The sequence below is a fragment of the Bos indicus genome, chromosome 3 (assembly GCF_029378745.1).
Source record: "Bos indicus isolate NIAB-ARS_2022 breed Sahiwal x Tharparkar chromosome 3, NIAB-ARS_B.indTharparkar_mat_pri_1.0, whole genome shotgun sequence".
In the NCBI taxonomy this organism is placed as follows: Eukaryota; Metazoa; Chordata; class Mammalia; order Artiodactyla; family Bovidae; genus Bos; species Bos indicus.
The window spans coordinates 13,081,527-13,094,700 of NC_091762.1; positions in this window are offsets into that span (position 1 = coordinate 13,081,527).

Below are 13,174 nucleotides of genomic sequence, written 5' to 3' on the forward strand. Positions count from 1 at the left end.
GTTGTAGGAAGGGGGACCCCAGAGTCTGAGGGTGGCTCTAGTCTAACACTCAGGAAAGAATTGTCCAAGGAGACACATATGCCGACAAAACAAGAGACTTTATTTGGGAAGGGGCACCTGAGCGGAGAGCAGCAGGGTAGGAGAACCCAGAGAACTTCTCTGCCATGTTGCTGGCAGTTTTATGGTGACGAGATTAGTTTCTAGGTTGTTTCTGGCTAATCATTCTGACTCTGGGTGCATCCTCGGGGCACCTACATAACTCAGTCAAGATGGATTCCAATGAGGAGGACTCTGGGAGGTTGTTAGGACAAACGAGCTAATGTATCCTCTCTCCTTTTGACCTTTCCCAACTTCTTCAAGTTGGTGGTGGCTTGTTAGTTCCCTGTTACTTATCTCCTGTCATAAAGTAACTCATGCAAATGGTTACTGTGGTACCTAGTCAGGGCTGGCAGTTTCAGAGTTTCATCTAACAATAATAAGGAAAACTGTATATAGGGTATGTGGGAACTCTCAGTACAATTTCCCGAATTTTTCTGTTAATCTAACAGATTTCTAAAAAAAATAAATTTTACTAAAACAAAAACTGCTACCTTCCTGAGCTCATATCCCTTCTAGTTACAACTGCTCAAGAAAGGTATGTTCCTCACCATTTCCACAAAGGCCAGCAAGATCTATGCGTGACTCTCTTCCTCTATTTATACAGGAATACTTGTTTTCAAATATACCCTGTTCCCACTGCTGACCCCATGAAAGCAGAATTGAAAGCCCCATTTGGTTTCTGTCAGGCCTGGCTCACAGATGCTTATACAACATTTATTCAGTAGATGTTTACTGAGCCCTGCCTAGATATCTGTCATGTGCCAGATGCTCATAATGTACAGTGAACACAACATCCCTATTCCTTGTCTGAACAGAGGCCACACCACAGTGGGGAACAGATGTTGAACAAGGAAATGCCTTACGCAGCTATCATGGCAGTTACAGAGAAGAGAAAGTACAAGGTGCTGGGAGGGGAGGAGGGCACTTAAGGGGCAGGGAGGCCCCTCTGAGGAAGGGTGACTAAGCCGAGTCCTATAGATTCTGGTGGCCTTGAGCTCCACGTGGGCAATCCCAGTGGGCTGATCCCTGTCTTCACCTTACTGACTTTTGGCACAGTTCATCACTGCTTTTTTCAAGAAACCTTCTTTACGTGGCTTCCTGGACACCAGAGTCTCCTGATTTTCACCCTGCCTCCCTGGCCACTCCTTCTCAGCCTCCCCTCTCTGACTATGACCTTCTGAGGTCCAAAACTTGTTTCCTGGACCACTTCCCTGTCTGCACAAATCCTTCACCTGAACTCCAGACCCATGTGTACAATTGCCAACTTGAAAACCCAATGTGAAGGTCCTGTACATCACAAACTCCAATTGCATGCCTGAGTCCCCAGACTGCTTCTTCCCTGGTGGTCCTTATCTCAGGAAATGGCACTGTCAATCACCATAGTGCTCATGCCAAATTCCTGGTTTTCACTCAGACTCCATGTCTGACCTGTCAGAAAATCCTGCTACCTCTCCATAATATTTCATGGATCCACCCCCTTCTCCATCCTAAAGGAGATCAGTGCTGGGTGTTCAGTGGAAGGACTGATATTGAAGCTGAAACTCCAATACTTTGGCCACCTGATGTGAAGAGCTGACTCACTGGAAAAGACCCTGATGCTGGGAGGGATTGGGGGCAGGAGGAGAAGGGGATGACAGAGGATGAGATGGTTGGATGGCATCACCAACTCGATGGACATGAGTTTGGGTGGACTCCGGGAGTTGGTGATGGACAGGGAGGTCTGGCGTGCTGCAGTTCATGGGGCTACAAAAAGTTGGACATGACTGAGAGACTGAACTGAACTGAACTCCCTTCTCACCACTTCCTCCACTTCCGCTGTAAGCTGGACTCTTGCTGGTGCCTCCCAACTCATGCCCAGACCCTACCCTTGCTGTACTGCATGCACAGCCAAAGTGAACCTTCAAACCAGTGTCACATCCTGTCCTTCTACTGCTCCAAACACGCTGTTGTTACTCATTCTACTTAGAAAGAAATTCAAGCCCTGGTCTTGTCCTTTCAGGCTCCATGCCATTGTTCCCCAGGCCACCTTTCCCACCTCAGTACTTCAGGGTCTGTCAATCACTCTTCTCCAGAATCATAAGCCTTGTGAACTTTCCTCAAGTGCTTTTGGTAGGCTCCCAGCTCAGGGCATTGTCACATGTCATATTCTCTGCCCAGAATGTCCTTCCACCTACTAAAATGGCTCTCATTCACACTCACTCAGTGCTCTGTCAAAATGCCACTTTCCCAAAGAGGTCTTCCCTTGGAGTTTCATCTAAAAATAGAAACCCTCCTGCCTTCCTCTGCTTGTTCTGTCCTCACACACTTGCCACCACCTGACCCTGCATATCTATTTTGTCATTTGTTGATTACCACTATCTGCCTTAGGACGTGAATTTTTGCAAGCCAGGAATTTATTCATCTTACTCTCTTCTGTATCCCTAGCACTGAGAAAAATAGTAGGCATGTCATAAATATTCTTCAGAGGTGGAATAGCCTAATGGTTAAAAGTGTGGCTTCTGGACTCAGACCATTTGACTTGAAATGCCAAAAGTTCAAATTTCCAAAAATTAAAAAAAAAAAAAGAGGTGTAGAAAGACAGGCACTTGTACCTTGCTGGTAGTGATGCAAAATGGTAGAACCCATATGGGACACAATTTTGGCCACAACCAAAGAGTCAAATGGAGAAGGCAATGGCCTCTTCCCTGGAAAATCCCATGGACGGAGGAGCCTGGTAGGCTTCAGTCCATGGGGTCGCTAAGAGTCGGACATGACTGAGAGACTTCACTTTCACTTTTCACTTTCATGCATTGGAGAAGGAAATGGCAACCCACTCCAGTGTTCTTGCCTGGAGAATCCCAGGGATGGCATAGCCTGGTGGGCTGCCATCTATGGGGTCTCACAGAGTCGGACACGACTGAAACAACTTAGCAGCAGCAGCAAAGAGTAAAAACTCTGGCTGCATCTGCTCTTCAATCCTATCTCTAAAATGATTTTCCATGGTTGGCATTCATGCAAGTTTATTTTGTTGAATTGTTTCTGAAATCATATGATAGAACATGATCTAAAGATTTATCAGTGAAAGTGAAAGTGAAGTCACTCAGTTGTGTCCGACCCTCAGCGACCCCATGGACTGCAGCCTACCAGGCTCCTCTGTCCATGGGATTTTCCAGGCAAGAGTACTGGAGTGGGGTGCCATTGCCTTCTCCATTAAAAAAGAAAAGTTTTATCAGTAGGGACACTTTAACTGTACTATGAAATGTTCCCATGGTTGGATACTGCACACCTGTAAGAATATCAGGAAGATATCAGAAAGCACTACAGATACTGACTGAAAAGATTTGTAGACTATAACATTAAGTGAAAACAGAAAAGTGTTGACATCTCTCTCTATATATGCATATGTAAAATATATGCATTTTATACATATATATACATTTATGCATACATATAAAATATGTAAGCATACATATAAATGTATAAAATATGTTATATGTATACATATAAAAATATATAAAATATGTATATAATATATAATATATTTTACCACCAACCCTTCTTAATCCCTGACAATGCCACCCTATTTACAAAGGTATGGTTAACCTGTGACTTACCCAGAACTTGTCTCCAACCTTAGCTTTGAAGTAACACCATCATTTCAGAGAAATATCAGCAAGATGCCCTCTGTGCCTCTCTACTGCTATTGAGGGCCACTTCCACTAGACTGATGGTCACATAGAACCTACCAGTAGGCTTCTCTACCACCACTTTCACACAGTTAACTTAACAGGCTCATTGGATCTGATAGGCAGAGTGCCTGAAGAACTATGGATGGAGGTTGGTGACATTGTACAGGAAGCAGTGATCAAGACAATCCCCAAGAAAAAGAAATGCAAAAAGGCAAAATGGTTGTCTGAGGAGGCCTTACAAATAGCTGAGAAAAGCAGAGAAACAAAAGGCAAAGGAGAAAAGGAAAGATATACCCTTTTGAATGCAGAGTTCCAAAGAATAGCAAGGAGAGAAAAGAAAGACTTCCTCAGCAATGAACGCAAGGAAATAGAAGGAAACAACAGAATGAGAAAAACTAGAGATCTCTTCAACAAAATTAGAGATACTAAGGGTACATTTCATGCAAAGATGGGCACAATAAAGGACAGAAATGATATGTACCTAACAGAAGCAGAAGATATTACGAAGAGGTGGCAAGGATACACAGAAGAACTATACAAAAAATATCTTCATAACCCAGATAACCATGATGGTGTGAGCATCCACCTAGAGCCAGACATCCTGGAATATGAAGTCAAGTGGGCCTTAGGAACCATCGTTACAAACAAAACTAGTAGAGGTGATGGAATTCCAGTTGCTGCTGCTGCTGCTAAGTCGCTTCAGTCATGTCTGACTCTGTGCGACCCCATAGACGGCAGCCCACAAGGTTCCCCTGTCCCTGGGATTCTCCAGGCAACACCAGTTGAGCTATTTCAAATCATAAAAGATGTTGCTGTGAAAATGCTGCACTCAATATGCCAGTAAATTTGAAAAACTCAGCAGTGGCCACAGGATTGGAAAAGGTCAGTTTTTATTCCAATCCCAAAGAAAAGCAATGCCAAAGAATGTTCAAATTGCCACACAATTGCACACATCTCACACACTAGCAAAGTAATGCTCAAAATTCTCCAAGCCAGGCTTCAACAGCACGTGAACCGTAAACTTCTAGATGTTCAAGCTGGGTTTAGAAAAGGCAGAGGAACCAGAGGCTGCCAATATCCGTTAGGCCATCAAAAAGGCAAGAGAGTTCCAGAAAAACATCTACTTTTGCTATATTGACTACGCCAAAGCTTTTGACTGTATGGATCAGAACAAACAGTACAAAATTCTCAAAGAGATGGGAATACCAGACCACCTGACCTGCCTCCTGAGAAATCTGTGTGCAGGTTAAGAAGCAACAGTTATAACTGGACATGGAACAACAGACTGGTTCCAAATAGGAAAAGGAGTATGTCAAGACTGTATATTATCACCCTGCTTATTTAACTTATATGCAGAGTATATCATGTGAAATTCTGGGCTGGATGAACCACAAGCTGGAATCAAGTTTGCTCGGAGAAATATCAATAGCCTCAGATATGCAGATGACACCACCCTTATGGCAGAAAGCAAAGAAGAACTAAAGAGCCTCTTGATGAAAGTGAAAGAGGAGAGTGAAACAGCTGGCTTAAAACTCAACATTCAAAAAACTAAGATCATGGCATCCAGTCCCATCACTTCATGGCAAACAGATGGGGAAACAATGGAAACAGTAAGAGAGTTTATTTTGGGGGGCTCCAAAATCACTGTAAATGGTGACTGCAGCCATGAAATTAAAAGATGCTTGCTCCTTAGAAGAAAAGCTATGCCCAATCTAGACAGCTTATTAAAAGCAGAGACATTACTTTGCCAACAAAGGTCCGTCTAGTCAAAGCTATGGTTTTTTTCAGTAGTCATAAATGCATGTGAGAGTTCGACTATAAAGAAAGCTGAGGTTTGACTTCAGAAAGACTTCAGGAAAGCTGAAGTCTTCAAAAGCCGAAGAATTGATGCTTTTGAACTGTGGTGTTGGGGAAGACGCTTGAGAGTCCCTTGGACAGCAAGGAAATCCAACCAGTCCATCCTAAAGGAAATCAGTCCTGAATATTCATTGGAAGGACTGATGCTGAAGCTGAAACTCCAACACTTTGGCCTCCTGATGCGAAGAACTGACTCATTGGAAAAGACCCTGATGTTGGGAAAAATTGAAGGCAGAAGGAGAAGGGGATGACAGAGGATGAGATGATTGAAAGGCATCACCAACTCGATGGACATGAGTTTGAGCAAGCTCTGGGAGTTGGTGATGGACAGGGAAGCCTGGCATACTATAGTCCATGGAGTCACAAAGTGTCAGACACAACTGAGTGACTGAACTGAACTGAAAGGTTTATCCACAGCAGTTTGAATCTTTTGCCTGTTAGCGAATTTGCTGGTTAATAGTTAAATGAAGAAAAGAGTTGGTAAATAATAGATATTTTGCATTTGGGAAGGTTGCAGGAAGAGAAGAAACATTGACCAATATGACTGTTTACTCTAGAGAATCTGAATAAGCTTCCACTAACTCCTCTTAGAAGAACATGAAAGCTTTTATCTGTAGTATATAGAGTAATTCTATTTCATGTGCACTTTAGCAAATCAAATGATAGAAACTAGGCTATTGTCACCTCAATACTAGTATTCTTGTATCTTGTCTAAATTTCTGATTTTATAATAGCCCTTAATAGAGTTTAAGCTTAGTTTTGAGATGTTTGGGACCTAATATCAAGAATATCCATTTTTGAAACTGATGTGTCACCGTGTCAATACTGTATCAAACTGGAGAAAACACTGTTCTTCCCCAGTGCCCACATTCATCTGGTTTGTGCAGAATGTAGCTTACTGAGCTACTGAAGAAGAAATGTGAGTATATAGTTTAAGAAGATTAATGCTAATTAGGGAATGCCTCAGAAGCATCCATTATATACAAGATCACACCATATTTCACAGTCCTAGTTAGTAGTTCAATCCAAATTCTCTCATGACAACTGAACTTTATGTAATTTACGCGTGTGTTTGCTTTGCCTGACAGATGGCTCTGTTTGCTTCTTTGATAGCTAGGACAATAATAATTCCATTATTCTGGCCAAAAGAATATTAGCTTTTGGGTTTCAGCCATTTCAGTGTTTCTTCCTACCAGCACAGCATATGAACATATATTGATTAGATTTTTAAGGAAATTGATACATCTGGAACAGTGTGGCTATCTGCAATGCCATCTGCTCAGTCTTAAATCAAATATGACAAAATGGAAGCTGACTCACAGATATAGAGAACAGATTAGTGATTATGAGACGGAAGCAGGTAAGATAAGAACAAAATGGGGAAGAGGATTAAAGGCACAAACTACTAGGCATATTATTTTATAAGCTACAAGAATGAGATGTACAGCACAGCAAATATGGTCAGTATCTATAATAACCATGGAGTGTAATCTATAAAACTATCAAATCATCATGCTGTACTTTTTAAACTCATATAATGTTGTAATTCAACAAAACTTCAATGAAGAGGAAAAAATTGGCTTTAACTCTGTTCTAGTTTCTCCTTTATTTTATGCCCTGGTTTCTCTCCTGTAGCATTATGTCGCTTTTCTCTTGAAATCTGAGGCAAATAATTTAGGTTTCTCCAGAACAAAGGGGTGTGCACAGAATGCATAGCAGCTTGCTACTTCTGTACAGTCATTCCCTGCTTTTGTACATCATGAGTTTGAACATGCTCATTGACAGTCAGAATTTTGACTTACCCAGGGGCAGATGCTGGCTTCAGTATGCTGTTCTCTCTCAGAAGTCTTCAGTGTTGTCAGAAATAGTCAAATATGCAGGTAAGAACTATAAGATACATGACAGAGGTTTCCCTTTGGAGACCTTATGCATCCAGAATGATGAAAGTTAAATCACTAGAAAGTAATTTTGCATAGGTCAATTTATGTATTTAGAGTTCAAAATTAAAGTTTTAGAATAGGTGTGTCTTAACATGACAATAATCTCTTAATTGTATGGTATGTTTTTAAATGCCTACAGAACAAGGGAGAAAATCTATGCCAAAACTTTGGGAAACGCTTTCCAACCCAGTTAAGGTTCTAAGTCCTCAGGTTAATTGTGAGTCCCAAGATGTAACTCTTCCAAGGTTTCTTCAATGCCTTCTTTCAGTTTTAGGGTGCAGGATGCTCATGGGTGACATATGACATAAAATGCACTTGAAGTTAAGTATTTGCTTTTATGCTCACACACACACACACACACACACACACACACCCTTAATTACATGTGGACCAAATGCTCTGCTTGTGTCCTACAACTTTGACTCAATGGTAAGTCTATCAAATCTGTGATAAGTCTATAAAAAATGATTCTCCTTTCCTTTTTAGGTAATTCCATTAAATTAGGAAAATGCGCAACTGTATCATTAAAGATACACCTTGTGAAATTGTTGGGAATAGTGTGAGCTCATGGGTTTATTAGAGCATAGCTATGTCTGCATTCTTAACACTCAAGATATCCCTTCCTCAGTTTTATTCCATTTCAAAATATGTAATTAAATATGGTGGCATTAAAATAAAATATATATATATATTTACTGAACACTGACTGAGGCCTCATGGTGGTAACAGGTGAGGGACATGTAAGCCTTCCTGTAGGAATGTTATCTTCCAGCAGGGAGAACATGGGGACAGAACACACTTCAGTGGGGGCCAACACTATTAAACACAAAAGCACTGGTGGTCAAGGGAATAGTCTGGAAAACCTCAAGGAAAAATAATGCCTTGAGCTACACCTCAACCCAGGGCCAGGATTTCACTCAGCTGACTTAGGAGTGGGAGGAAAGGCCACTCCAGGTGGAGGAAACAGCTTGAACTAAGATGCAGAGAGAAGACTACAAAGGAGGCTGTAATCAAGTCTGCTGCTGTGCGGGGTCCTGGGGAGAGGAGTGATGGTATTTTGTGTGTCAAATCCTTGCACCCATGTTTTTCACATGTAACACTGTTGAACCTGACACACATCTTTTGAGTCAATATTACTTAGTGGCTCAAAAAATATTGATGTTTCTAAACATCCAACAAATTTAGACTTGAAACTATTACTATTAATTGTAAGAAAACAAGAGAAGTTACCCTTGGAGAAAGTGGCTGTGGGAAACAAAGTTGGAAAGGATATTGTCTTTTTCTTTAAATATTTACTTGAATTTTTAAATATGTATGAGATCTTTGCCATCAAGGGTCTCTTCCACAGAGAACATAATAAATTGTTCTCTTTGTGTCCCTATTGTTTTAAAAAGTAAACCAGAGCCCTGAGAAAACTCTGCCCGCTCCCTCCCCACTGACGAGATCTCCATAAAGCAGCATGTTGGGAGCAGTGCGCTCTGGAGTGGGTGCTCCTAGGTCTTGTTTAATCAAAGAAGAAAACCTTCCTTTGCTTTTGAAGTGAACACATTCTCTTTCTATTAGCTCCAAAGACCCTTGTTGGGGCCCTACTCGAAAAGCTCTGCAAAAGTGTCTAGGATAAGGAGCTCTCGGAACTGGAAGATACAGTCCTCTTTCTTCCTGTCCTACAAAACCACCACTAAGAAGACAGGTGAGAGGCGGTCCTAAGATGGCGAGGAATAGGATGGGGAGACCACTTTCTCCCCAACAAATTCATCAAAAGAACATTTAAACGCTGAGTAAATTCCACAAAACAACTTCTGAATGCCAGCAGAGGACATCAGGCACCCAGAAAAGCAGCCCAGTGTCTTCAAAAGGAGGTAGGAAAAAATATAAAAGACAAAAAGAGAGACAAAAGAGGTAGGGACAGAGATCCATCTCAGGAAGGGAGTCTTAAAAAGAGAGAAGTTTCCAAACACCAGGAAACACTCTCACTGCTGAGTCTGTGGCAAGCTTTGGAACCACAAAGGGCAACATAACTGGGAAGAAAAATAAATAAATAATTAAAACCCACAGATCATGTGCCCAATGGTAACTCCACCAGCGGAGAAGCAGCGCAGACGCCTACACCCGCCACTAGCAACTGGGGGCTGGGCAGGGAGGCCTGGGCTGCATTGCTTAGAGTAAGGACTGGGCCTGAATGCCCTGAGGACAATCTGAGGGAACTAACTTGAGATAGCAAACAAGACTGTGTGATAGCTACCACACGAAAAGCTCTAACCTAAGACACCGCCAGGCCCACTCACAGAACAAAGGACTGAACAGAGCTAGCCAGCTGCAGACCATCCCCCTCCAGTGACAGGCAGCCAGAACTGGAAGGGGACAATCGCAGCCCCAGAGAGGCATTATCTACCAAACTGCAAGCAGGCTTCTTTGCTAACTAAGACTTCTTGGGGTTCTGGACGGTCAACATCTGCCTGAGAAGGTGCACCAGTTGTACACCCAGAAAACCAAGCGGCAGGGACGGGGGAGGCGATAAGTCACAGGGACCACACTCGCCAAACATCTGGTCACCTGAGCTGCTTGGACCTGGGAAGGCCACAAAATGCAGGTCCAACAGAGTCTGCACCTCTGAGGACTGCCTGAATGCCTGAACTTGAGTGGCTTAGACCTGGGAGGTGCATACGGCCCAGGGCCAGCCTTGGACGGTTCCCGGTGGAGCAGCCTAGAACCTGAGTAGTGTGGGCAGGGAAGGCACACGCGCTGTGAGCAGGGGCAGGCCCAGTGTGGCTGAGACACTGCAAGCACATGCCAGTGTTATTTGTTTGCAGCGTCCCTCCCTCCTCACAGCGCAATTGAACAAGTGAGCCAAAAAAAAGTGTCCACCACCACCCCTTTGTGTCAAAGCAAAAATCAGACACTGAAGAGACCAGCAAACAGAAGAAACTAAAACAGAGAGAACCGCCTTGGAAGTGACAGGTGCAATAGACTAAAACCCTGTAGTTAGTACCTACTACATAGGAAGGGGCCTATAGATCTTGAGAAATATAAGCCAGACCAAGAAACTATCCGAAAATGAACTGACCCACACTGCCCACAACAACACCAGAGAAAGTTCTAGATATATTTTTATTATCATTCTTTTTTTAATTTTTTAAAATTTTAAGTACTCTATTACTCCTATAATTTTCATTTTTATAACCTATTATTATTTTGCAAAAAAAAGAGACCCAATTTTTTAAAGCAAACTTCATATATATATATATATATATGTGTGTTTTTTAAATAATTTTTGTGACTTTGTTTTTTTTTTTTTTTCTTGCTTTTCTTTAATATTGTATTTTTGAAAATCCAACCTCTACTCTAGATTTCTAATCTTTGCTTTTTGGTATTTGTTATTAATTTTGTACATTTAAGAACCCAATCTTCTGTACCCATTTTTATTTAGGAGTGAGATTACTGGCTTGACTGCTGTCTCCCCCTTTAGACTGTCTTTTTTCTCCACCAGGTCACCTCTATCTCCTCCCTCCCCCTTCTCTTCTCCACCCAACTCTGTGAATCTCTTTGTGTGTTCCAGACGGTGGAGAGCACTTAGAGAACTGATTACTGGTTGGATCTGTCTCTCTCCTTTTGATTCCCCTCTTTATCCTCCTGGCCACCTCTGTCTCCTTCCTCCCTCTTCTTTTCTCTGTATAACTCCGTGAACATCTCAGAGCGGTCCAGACTGTGGAGCACATATAAGGAAATGGTTACTGGCTAGCTTGCTCTCTCCTCTATTGATTCCACCTCATCTCATTCGGGTCACCTCTAACTCCCTCTTCCCTCTTCTCTTCTCCATGTAACTCTGTGAACCTCTTTGGGTGTCTCTCACTGTGGAGAAACTTTTCATCTTTAACCTAGATGTTTTATCAATGGTGCTGTATAGATGGAGAAGTCTTGAGGCTACTGTGAAAATAAGACTGAAAACCAGAAGCAGGAGGCTTAAGTCCAAATCCTGAGAACACCAGAGAACTCCTGAATCCAGGGAACAATAATCGACAAGAGCTCATCAAATGCCTCCATACCTACACTGAAACAAAGCACCACCCAAAGGCCAACAAGTTCCAGAACAAGACATACCACACAAATTCTCCAGCAACATAGGAACACAGCCCTGAGCTCCAATATACAGGCTTCCCAAAGTCACTCCAAACCCACTGACATCTCATAACTCATTACTGGATACTTCATTGCACTCCAGAGAGAACAAATACAGCTCCCACCCACCAGAACACCGACACAAGCTTCCCTAACCAGGAAACCTTGACACACCACCCATACATCCCCACCCACAGCGAGGAAACTCCACAACAAAGAGAACCCCACAAACTGCCAGAATACAGAAAGGCCACCCAAACACAGCAATATAAACAAGAAGAAGAGACAGAGGAATACCAAGCAGGTAAAGGAACAGGATAAATGCCCACCAAACCAAACAAAAGAGGAAGAGATAGGGAATCTACCTGATAAATAATTCTGTATAATGATAGTGAAAATGATCCAAAATCTTGAAATCAAAACGGAATCACAGATAAATAACCTGGAGACAAGGATTGAGGACATGCAAGAAAGGTTTAACAAGGACCTAGAAGAAATAAAAAAGAGTCAATATATAATGAATAATGCAATAAATGAGATCAAAAACACTCTGGAGGCAACAAATAGTAGAATAATGGAGGCAGAAGATAGGATTCATGAAGTAGAAGATAGAATGGTAGAAATAAATGAATCAGAGAGGAAAAAAGAAAAATGAATTAAAAGAAATGAGACAATCTCAGAGACCTCCAGGACAATATTAAACACCCAACATTCGAATCATAGGAGCTCCAGAAGAAGACAAAAAGAAAGACCATGAGAAAATACTTGAGGACATTATAGTTGAAAACTTCCCTAAAATGGGGAAAGAAATAATCATCCAAGTCCAGGAAATCCAGAGAGTCCCAAACAGGATAAACCCAAGGCGAAACACTCCAAGACACATATTAATCAAATTAACAAAGGTCAAACGCAAAGAACAAATATTAAAAGCAGCAAGGGAAAAACAACAAATAACCCACAAGGGGATTTCCGTAAGGATAACAGCTGATCTTTCAATAGAAATTCTTCAGGCCAGGAAGGAATGGCATGAAATACTTAAAGTGATGAAAGAAAATAACCTACAGTCCAGATTAGTGTACCCAGCAAGGATCTCATTCAAATATGAAGGAAAAATGAAAAGCTTTACAGACAAGCAAAAGCTGAGAGAATACAGCACCACCAAACCAGCTCTCCAACAAATGCTAAAGGATTTTCTCTAGACAGGAAACACAAAAAGGGTGTATAAGCTTGAACGCCATACAATAAAGTAAATTGCAACAGGATCATACTTATCAATCATTACTTGAAACATAAATGAGTTGAATGCCCCAACCAAAAGACAAAGACTGGCTTAATGGATACAAAAACAAGACCCCTATATATGTTGTCTACAAGAGACCCACCTCAAAACAGGGGACACATACAGAGAACGTGAAGGGCTAGAAAAAGATATTCCATGGAAATAGAGACCAAAAGAAAGCAGGAGTAGCAATACTCGTATCAGATAAAATAGAC